This window comes from Triturus cristatus, chromosome 7 (assembly GCF_964204655.1).
Source record: "Triturus cristatus chromosome 7, aTriCri1.1, whole genome shotgun sequence".
Classification (NCBI taxonomy): Eukaryota; Metazoa; Chordata; class Amphibia; order Caudata; family Salamandridae; genus Triturus; species Triturus cristatus.
This window is the reverse complement of record NC_140590.1, coordinates 786668538-786679293: the sequence shown is the minus strand read 5'-3', so window position 1 is coordinate 786679293 and position 10756 is coordinate 786668538. Positions and strand designations below refer to the sequence as shown.

Here is a 10756-nt window from a genome sequence, read left to right as displayed (position 1 = left end):
TGGAGGTGGATACTGAAGAGCTTGATTTGGATGAATTTTCTCAGGTTTGTATAGAGATGCCAGAGAAACATGGGTGTTCGGTATGTGACCGCTTCATTCAGAGTGCCGTGCTACATTCAAGCCAATACTCTGTTTGGAAATGTTTTAACTCAATATAACTTTTGTATTTACACTTCCCCCCAAAAAAAAACCACCCATGAAGGAGGAATAACTTGCAGAAATAAAGTTTTGGCAACAGAGTTATCTGCATTTGGGGACACAGAGTTACCAACAGCACTTTGCTGCTGAGAACCCGGCACGTCATTTCTGTGCTGAGAGTCAGACTGCATCCCTGACAATGCACAGGATGGGTAGAAATGTGCAGTAACCAGAGTCCCACACATATATCCTGTTGGCACTCCGTTGTAAATGAGGTAGTGAGTCAGTATTATCAGGGAATATAACCCTTCTGCTATGATAATTTAAGATGCCACTGCCTGATACAGTAGTTCATCGGAGCAGATTTGGTCTGCGTTTAGCAAAATCATCTTATAAATAAAGGCAATACAAATGTTAATAAAATAGTAATGTAACTTTACTAAAACAGCCACAATACTGTGTCTATTAACCAAGATAAGTACACATCTAGTGCCGCCTACTGCATGGACCTTCATGATGAATACACATTTCATTTAACCAGACCTCAGCATGAACCAGAGAACGGTCTTCGGGATATGGGGTGCACCTCACGAGTGGGGCACACGCGAAGAGTGGGAGGAAGTGGGAACCCACTTCCAGCACTGGCCCCTCACAGTCCACAGGGAGAAACACACACATTGTAAAATATTCACAAAGGCACATTTGTAACAGTTGCATGCCCCCAGACACCGCACCACCTGAACTCAGCCACATCGACTACCACTTCACCCATATTCATGGTACCACTGCTTACGCCTAGAGGTGAACCCGTGTCCAGAGACAGGCAGCTATGGTCAATGCGGTTAACAACTTCTGCCTGCCTTTCCTTTCGCTGTGTTATGAATATACCCCTCCCACCTAGGGAGTCGTGCATCTCCTGGACCTCTTTTATCTGATTACTTGAAGGGGAGGCGCTGTGTCTGTATAGAACGCACGGCTCAGTTTCAAAGCTGTTTAGAACAACGAGAACTAGTCCCTAAGCCAAGCCATACCCATGTCCACATGTACTGAAAATCACTACGATTAATTTTGTGCACACTCTCCCTGAGTCTCCTTGGAGCTCACACTCCATCGGCATATACTGTATCCTTCCTCAAACACCAGGCTCTTGATTAGGCCTGGGCGGTAAACTCCGCTCCGTTCACTGAGTTTGCAGAATGTTTTGCACTCTGCGCTCCACGGAGCTTGCAGTGTTCTGAAAAACGTGCTCGCCAATGGTAAGTTTGGCCAGCGCGAGTGAGGAAAATCCAACGCTAGACCGCTAACCAGCGAGATTTCTCAACACGGGCATGCGCGGATGGTCACTCCTGCTCGTGTTGAGAAACCTTCCGTTTGCGTTGTGGAAGCTGCTGCTCAAGTAGAAATCCTACTCAAGTGGCAGAAAGAAGCAGAGCCCTCTTGCGCTGCGTGTTATGCCATTCACGCTGATTTTACAGCGTGGAACAAACACCAGACTCTAAAAATCTGTGCGAACAGCACAAGGTAATGCTCTCCTCCACTCGCGGAACTCTGCATAGCTTGGTGAAGTTTTTTGTCACTTCGCAGAGTTCTGAGTAGCAGAACTTCATGAACTCCACCCAGGCCTAATCTTGATAACCTGAGAAAGAGCCTTCTACCACTAACATCAGCTCCTGGATGTCACTGTAATAGCTCCTTCTGATGCTACAGATTAAAGGACCCACCAGAAGTGTTTGTATACACGCGTAAATTCAGCTCTGTAAACAAGTTAGTGATTGCTCTCTCTGCTCAGCCGGGAATGGACACTGGGGATGGGGGAGAGTTTGAACTGAGCTGTTGGAAAAAAAAGTAGGGGCATATTTACAAGTTCTTATCACCACCAGAACATCACTTTTTTCGACGTTCTGGTGGCAATAACCCTTTTGCCTTAATTTACAACGCAGCATTACGCCACTTAACGTGGCTTAATGCCACCTTGTAAATAATGCCCCTTTCACACAGCATGTCTTTTTTGTTTTTTGTTTTATATAGCGCAAACTAGACCCAAAGGTGTCAAAGAACTTTACAGGAGCACCAGTTGCGTTACAGATGGATACATTCATTTTTGTTAGGCACGGGGAGATTAAGTGGTTTGACCAGAATCACAGGATGCTGAGCATCCCTGCTGAGGCTTGAACCCAGTTCCCCAGCTCTAAGGTCAACCGCTCTAGCTGTTAGGCCACATTCTCACCCCTAGCACTTAGTGTGAAATGGGCAGGCAATGGGTGTTGCAGTGGGCATTTCACCGCAACACCCATTGCATTTTAATGCTGACCCCTATTTACAAGGCTGGCATAAATGTAGGGCAGCGCCAAAAATAAGACCAAGAAAAACCTGGTCTTGAACTGGTGCAATGAGGAGGAATGATTAATTTCCTCAAGTTTTTTCTGTTTCTATGTGTGCTGCATTTTACAGCACACATTGAAAGAGCAAATCTCCATTAGTGATTGTTCATATGCAAAAAGGTGTCCCTTCCTGCACATAAACAATCATTAAATGATGACGAGTTGCAACTTCTATATGTGATGCATTCTGCAGCACACATAGAAGTTACAAATCGCCATTATTGATTGTTTATGTGCAGGAAGGTACACTTTCCTGCATACGAACAATCATTCCCTGCATCACAGGCATCTTACACTATGGTGCAAGGGTGCCGGTGTTGGCGCTGGGCAGCTAAATTTAGCGCTAGAGTAAATGCAGGGGTGCACCATATTATTGTAAATATGGTGCAACCCTGTGTTTTCAGAAGGTCGGAGCGCGGCATTACCAATTGTAGCTTAACACTGCGCTCCGTCATTCGGTTGTAAATATGCCCCACAGTTTTTTTGTTGTTTGGTGTGACTTTTGGCAGTTTGAGCCAAAAGATGCCCATAACAGACAATGGCTTTATCATCATTCATTTTGTGTGCCTCCTAACACTCTTATTCAGAGTGCTTTACAACATAATGTGATGGTGGTAAATATCAATAAGTGCACCGAAAGAAGGAAATAAGGTGGGGTAAACACCAGAAAAATAGGGGGCATATTTAGAAGAAACTGGCGGAGTGCTGTGTTATGCAAAATTTGGTAACACTGCACTCCCAACAGTTTCAAAACGCAGGGATACGCCGTATTCACAAGAATGCAGCGCACCCCTGCGTTATCTCTAGCGCTGGTGCTAAAAAAGCTGCCTAGCACCAACGCAGGCACCCAAGCGCCATTTTGCTATTGTGCCTGCGCTGCAGGGGCAATTGTTTAGGTGCAGGAAGGGACACCTTCCTGCTCATAAACAATCTTTACAGGCGATTTGCTCTATCTATGTGTGCTGCAAAAGCAGCACATGTGGAAAGAGCAAAATAAGAGGAGAAATAAAACATTTATCCTCGTATCGCCTGCTTAAGACCAGGTATTCCCTGGTGGTATTTTTGGCACTGCCCCATACCTTGTAAATATGGGACAGTGTGAAAAAGCAATGAGTGTTGCAACACCAATTATACGCCCCCTTTCACGCTAAGTGCTGCATGAATAGGAGCATTATTTACAAGGCCGCATTAAGCTGCACTAAGTGGTTGTAAATAAGGTGAAGGAGTTAACGCCACCAGAACATCGGAAAAAGTGATGTTCTGGTGGCGATAACCTCTTGTAAATATGTCTCAGGGAGAAAAGGAGATGATGCACACAACCGGGTGGCATCGGTCTTCAGATTCTTCAGTTTGTTCATAAAGTGCACGTGGTACTTCAGCAGCACAGCTTTGCCATCACCTGCCAAGTGGCACCCATTGCCTGCAATGCAACCAAAGAGGCTCTGTGATTCAGATTACTGATTGGGTTGCCTCAAGGATTCCTTGCCCCATCAGTTCAAATGAAATTGAAGAACCCATTTTAAAATCGCTTGCAAGGAGAACAGGCCTGGGTCCCTGGGCACAGTGTACCTCGAGCCATTGGTCAGCTGTCTGTTCTTGCTGTGGAATCCCAGTTTCCTTGACTCCAGGTCCGGGATTCCCTTACCTGATCCTCTTTGCAGTGCTCAGACCCGATGGGTGGACCCATCACATCTGCTATCATGGGTGCTACAGGCCTTGGATCCAGACGCAGACCTGAGAGAGGACGTAAGCTGGAAAGGTTTGCAGAGAAAACTTGGTGTTCATAAGTGTCGAGGGATTGTGGTCTATTATAGAGCCCTGCCAACTGAAGGGTGTGCTTTGCCGCCTCCTCTGGCCTGTGGACATGAGCAGATCACGTACAGGGATCTAAGTTCTTGTTCAATCAGACATTTAAGTTGCAGTGTTGTGTTTCAATGACCAGGAAGGAAGAAATGCGGATTCGCTCACTGGTGGATGTGGCTCACTTGCAGTAGCGGCTCCTGGAGGGAGTGCTGCGGGGTGGGAGGGCGGGGCGGGGGAGGAGCAGGGTGGGGGTAGAAAACTGCGGCATACGGCTGAACAGAGGTAAGTAAACAAATACATTTTAAAAAACAAATTTCATTGCGCGTGCTGCATCGCCAAATGTGATGTAGCGCGTGCAATGAAATTTGTTTTATTTATTTATTTGTTTACTTACCTCTGTCCGTCCGTATGCCGTAGTTTTCTACCCCCACGCTGCCCCGCCCCGCAGCACTCCCTCCAGGAGCCGCTACTGCTCACTTGTTCTGCTTGTGTACATCACACGATCAAGCTTCACCAGCAATTTAGCCTCTGGTCGAGGAGAGTCAGAAAGTGTGTTGCCTGGATTGAGTCTGTCCTTCCTTGAGTCTGATATATACCTACAGGGTTTCCATCATTACACCAGACACCAGACTGCTTCTGTTTTTCTCCTTTAAGGAATGTGACTGGACCCTTGATTTTGGAACTCACCTACCACTGTGACCAGCATAAAGGGGAACTGGACTACCACCCGAGGGAGAGGAAGCATCTTCAGGCCAACTGTCTAAAGCCTGCCTTCAGGATGCCTCAAGAAGCGAACTGCCCTGGAGCCATGAGGACCTTGCATCCCTTCATTTGAAATTGACAAGGACAGCAATTTTATGCCCACGGCTTGAGGACATGCACAGACAAATTCAAGGACTAAGGGGCATATTTATAGGGATTTGGCGCTGGGCAGCGCAGCAAGTAAACAAGGTGAAAGGGCAGGAATGCACCATATCTATGACATACAGCACATTCCTGTCTTTTCCCTCTACGCTGGTACCGTTTTGGCAGCCTAGTGCCAAAGCAGACAGGATTTTTTTGTGTGCAGGCAGGTATACCTTCCTGCACAAAAACAATCCTCTGAGTCTTTTTCCTCTGTCTATGCATGCTGCAGAATGCAGCACACATAAAAAGAGAAAGTAAGGAGGAGAAATAATGTTATTTCTCCTTGTTGCGCCTCCCCTGGGGAGGCGTAAGATTTTGGCACATTCCCAGGTTTACATGGTCTTGTAAATCTGGGGATGCCTCAAAATCCACGGGGGCTGCTTGGGAACACCCACTGCAATGTCCATGGAATGCCGCCCTAGTGCAGAGTAATTAAAGAACAAAACACCTAGTCCTATCTGGATTTGATTAAGATAACATACTATTTGAGAAAAACTTTCATGAATTGAAACACAAAAGATGGGGCTTTAGGAATTGCCTATTCTTCAAAAAGTTTTTTATTTGTTTGTTTAAGCATTATTTTATTGTGTGATAAAGACAAACATTCCTAGTACAAACATATATATACACAATATGAATAACAATATAATACATTAACCGCACCCTAGACAATTTAAACATTCAATCTTCTACCATACTTGGCCAATCCATTCATACCCAAAACAACTGACTCATACTCAACTAAACTGAAAGGTCCTTAAACAACTACTCCGATAATTTATCTGTGTTAGGCTTTTTAAGACAGTTAATTTCTTAATAGACACTTTAGACCCAAAGAAAACATCAAGGGCAAAACTTTTTATATGGAGTGTGTAAAGGACCGACTGGTCGACTGGTCTACGCGTTTCAAACCTCTGACATTATGAGGTTCTCATCAGGACCAATGTAATCAGAAAAATATATGGTCTCAGCCTGCTTTATATCCAAAGGATGTTTAAATCAGCTGGTGCCTGGAGCCTGCGATTTTTGGCCGGTCAACAAGTATGGCGGGCATATGTTCAAAAGATCCAAATTTACTTCCTGGTTACGGAAGCAACCCCCGGTTCCTATGTATGGCTTCGTTTGACGGCGAGAACGACGAAAAGAAATCGTTACAAGCCTCTGTTGGCAGAAGCATTTACAGCCCGACCACGCAAAAATTAAAGGGAACATATGCCCGCCATACTTGTTGACCGGCCAAAAAGTTTTGCCCTTGATGTTTTCTTTGGGTCTAAAGTGTCTATTAAGAAATTAACTGTCTTAAAAAGCCTAACACAGATAAATTATCTGTGTTCAATAAGGAGTAGTTGTCTAAGGACCTTTCAGTTTAGTTGAGTATGAGTCAGTTGTTTTGGGTATGAATGGATTGGCCAAGTATGGTAGAAGATTGAATGTTTAAATTGTCTAGGGTGCGGTTAATGTATTATATTGTTATTCATATTGTGTATATATATGTTTGTACTAGGAATGTTTGTCTTTATCACACAATAAAATAATGCTTAAACAAACAAATAAAAAACTTTTTGAAGAATAGGCAATTCCTAAAGCCCCATCTTTTGTGTTTCAATTCATGAAAGTTTTTCTCAAATAGTATGTTATCTTAATCAAATCCAGATAGGACTAGGTGTTTTGTTCTTTAGTATTTCGGGCTCAGTCCTGCTGGTTTTTTGAGCCAAAGCCCTGTTTTGGTTTATAGCTAGTGCAGAGTAAGGCAACACAACGGCTTGTGCTGCCTGGCCTTACTCCATATGTTTGAGGCCATTCAAAGTCACGCATAGTGGATCTGCAGAGCCTCATAAACAAGATTTGGTGGTTTGCGTCCCCATTGTGGCACAAAATGTGGCACAAAGGAAGCGTAAATATTTCAGAGTGTGCCATCCCAGCTTACTCTTACACCATTGAAGCATTTATCCAGCTACAGATGGACACTGTCAGGGGCAGCTTCTCTGCTACGGCAGAGGATTGGCGCCCCACTGCTTTAAGGCAGTGCAGAGGAAAAAGAAAATGATAATAACGAAACATAGGGAGGGGTGGGGCTGACCGGAGCGGGAGCCAGGGGAGGAGTGGTTTTCCCACTCAATGTGTGCATGAATGTTTGACTGGCCGTCTTGGGCCGGCCTAGCATTCATGTGCACTTTGCATGTTCCCCACCAGGCTGCATTACACAGCCTGGTGGGGCACATACACAGGTTCCCTGCCTCCATTTGAGCACCGACCCACGGCACTCAGACCAATCACTATGCTGCAATGCAGCATTGTGATTGGCTTAGGAGGACTTAGGGGAACCAATCACAACACTGCATTGCAGCGTTATGATTGGCTTAGGGACCCTGGGAAGGAGGAGGAGGAGACTGGAGAGGCTGCAGAGAGATGGCTGCGCAAGCAGCAGGTACGTTTTCTTATTTTTTGTTAATTTTCTTATTTTCTAATTTATCATTCTTTCACTGCATGACGTGTAAGGGAAAAGACAGAAATGCACCGTGTTTCCCAGTATACAGCACATTCCCGTCCTCTCCTAGTGCTGTCACACTTTTGGTTGCCTGGTGTCAATGCAGACACCCTTGTGTCATATTGCAAGTATGCCTGAGTTGCATGCAGGATTGTTTTTGTGCAGGAAGGTGTACCTTCCTGCATAAAACCAATCCTGAGAGGCATTTTCTCCTTTCTATGTGTGCTGCAGAATGCAGCACATGTAGAAAGAGGAAAGAAAATTGGGGGAAATAAAATTATGTCTCTTCGTTATGCCTCACCCCAGGAGGCATAGCATTTTGATGCATTCCCAGGTCTACCATTCATGGTACATTTTGGGATGTGTCAAAGTCCATGGGTGGAAGCCTGGAAACACCACTGGAACACCTCCCTGTCGCACAGTAACAAAAGGAATTGATTTGCACTGCCTTAAGTTACTCTAGATTTATCAGGCCGTGCAGGGCCATGCAAGGTGGCCTTGCGTGACTCGATAAATCTCACTTAGGTTTTGCATCGCCCTTGCCCCCCCCTTGCGTGGGTCAAGGCCGGCGCAAAACCAGATAAATCTGGCCCTGAGACTTTATTGCAAAAAATGGACCATAATTTAATTTTGGATTATTTTCATTTGCTGGTAACTCAGTCACACAGGCTCAAATCCTCAAAAAACGTAGGCAGGAGGAAACCTATAGCGAACCTGATACATTGTTGCATTCTGGCCAGCATCTCTGCTCCATTATCTGGGTAGGAAAATCAAACTTCGTAGTAAAGCCCTCGAAAGCCGCAGTGGACACCTGAACCCCATGGCCACATAGGCCCATGTTATTTTGGGGTGCGGTCTTACAACACAAAATTGTAGGAATGTGATGGGGCCATGTCAGGACTGTAGAAGGCAGCGGCACATTTTTTAGGGGTGTATGTTTCTTTTATATCTTAACTAATGAGCAAATACCAATTTGTTTTCTTTGTTCTAGTAACAAAGAAGTGAATAATAGACCCTACTGGACATTGAGTATATTTGTGTTTTTTACTCTGCAAGGCTATGTCAGTTTCCATTCCTCTACCACCTCCTTGAGTTAAACCTTGAGTGTTCGACTTCATTACACCTACAGTGTAATTTGTCCGAAACCAAAAAGAGTATGTTAGTTATCCAAGAGAAATGCAATAGTATGGGTGTCGCTGCTGCACCAGTGATATAAGGCAATACCTGCACGGGATACAGCCCAGAAAACACTGTCTGTACCAGGAACTAGAGAAAATGCTTCACAGAGAATAATACAGATTTATACGGCACACATTGTCTTGCTTAAAACACAGGTTTAAATGGAACATATGAGCCCATCACTTCTTTGGATCAAGATGGCAATCCCAACTGTGTGCAAATCTGCAAGTGTTCCATTGCCGGAAGGTGTTCAAGCCAAGGAAAAGAAGGCCTCTGTGATAACGTTGCGAAGGTCTTACTTGGTGTATCTTTGTTATGTGGTTATTTGGTGTCCATCACATAACTCCATTAGCTCTAAACATTCAAGCTGGGAGACTTGTGTAGTGTGGCTCTAGAATGCATTTTGCTCACACTGTTTGATGTTTGATTGAATCTAGAAGAATTTCATGAGTAAAGCATTATTTTTGAGTACTTCCAATTACTTTCATTTGTCTGCAGGAACATGAAGAAAGTAGTAATGTGTGGATTACAACCAAAAAACGTCATTACAATGAGTCTTAATCTTCCTCCTGACAATCAATATAAACTTAACTGAGTAAAGTTAGTTGTCTTGAGGGTAAGGAATATGTATTCACAAAACGATTAAAAAAAACTTCTTTACAAAAGAAAGGATGAAGAGCAGATTATTTAAAGGTACAATTGTTGCTTGTCTCTCGATATGGGAACACTTGATAATTAAATAACAGTGACGAGTAAGATCAACATACACACACGCACACACATATGCACACAGACGGTCTACACACACTCTCTCTCCCACACATGGACATCTTTTTTTGATCATTCAGGTCCCCGGCTCAAGTACATGTCCCCAGCTCCTACTCGGAGATCATAAAATTTGTTCTTGCAGAGCCGGCCATAGTTTGTCTTCATGGTGAAGACATAAGTAAGAAGAAAAAGAAAACTAGGTCCCCTCTTTTAGTGGCCTCAAGAGCTCCGGGTAATCAACTCAGCAGTTAACTCCTTGTATGGCCAGAGGACATCGGTGTCTAACTCGACAACAGAGCATATATCTTCCTGGCTGAGTCGCTCCTCACTTGTAGGATGTTGCCCCCACAGGTATACCAAGATGGGATGCTCCAGCCAAGGAGAACGTTCCACAAGTTCTCAGCATTCTTCTATTGAAGAGCAAGACGTTCTGAAAGGAAGAAAAAAGAAAAATGCTACTACTCGATAAAAGACAAAAGTGTAACGCAGACCACTATTGCCTCCCACACCAACAGCATAATAATGTGATGGATGCAGACTGACTATAAGAAAATTACACAAAAGTGTGCCGATTCCACCTCATTGCCACAGAAATACTGGGTTGTGGTATGTAAAATTCACTGCAATAGCACATAAAAAGGATGTACTGTGTGTACAATCCATAGTATTGTACTAAGAATACTGGAGTACAATGGACCAAAGAGTCCTACGTGAATCATATCTTCTCAAATTCGTGTCAACCGAAAATCTGGATTCATTCAAGTCTTAAATTTACTCTAATTTGGAGGTTTGAGGTATGGTCACTGTTTGAAAGGCTCTGCTTTCTTCGTGTTCTCTGATGACTTGGAGCTGAGACAACTTTTGACCAGATTTTCAAAGACTTTGCTGCTGATAAAAGGTAGCTTGAAAGGTTTCCTTTTCTCAGTGCGAATATCTCTTTGTCCTGTTTTGCACCACTTTATGTGAAGGGGTGTGACTTGGGTTACTTGCTTGTTTCTTGGGCTGATCTGCGTAAGCATCCGTGGTTTTGTATGCAACGCCTGATCTACAAAAATAGCTAGACTGAGCTTTGTGTTAAGAAATAATGCTCTCT

The 10756-nt window shown here is 44.1% G+C and overlaps 1 protein-coding gene across 1 annotated transcript in view; it reads right to left on the bottom strand.

The window, feature by feature from the left end:
* Window positions 1–9035: 9035 nt before the first annotated feature.
* The window catches only part of ADAM19 (ADAM metallopeptidase domain 19), a 275869-nt gene continuing 274148 nt past the window's right edge, over window positions 9036–10756 (bottom strand). Inside the window, exon 23 of the mRNA XM_085617602.1 lies at window positions 9036–10093. The gene's annotated coding sequence lies outside the window, so the exon portion shown is untranslated. The remainder of the gene's footprint in view (window positions 10094–10756) is intronic.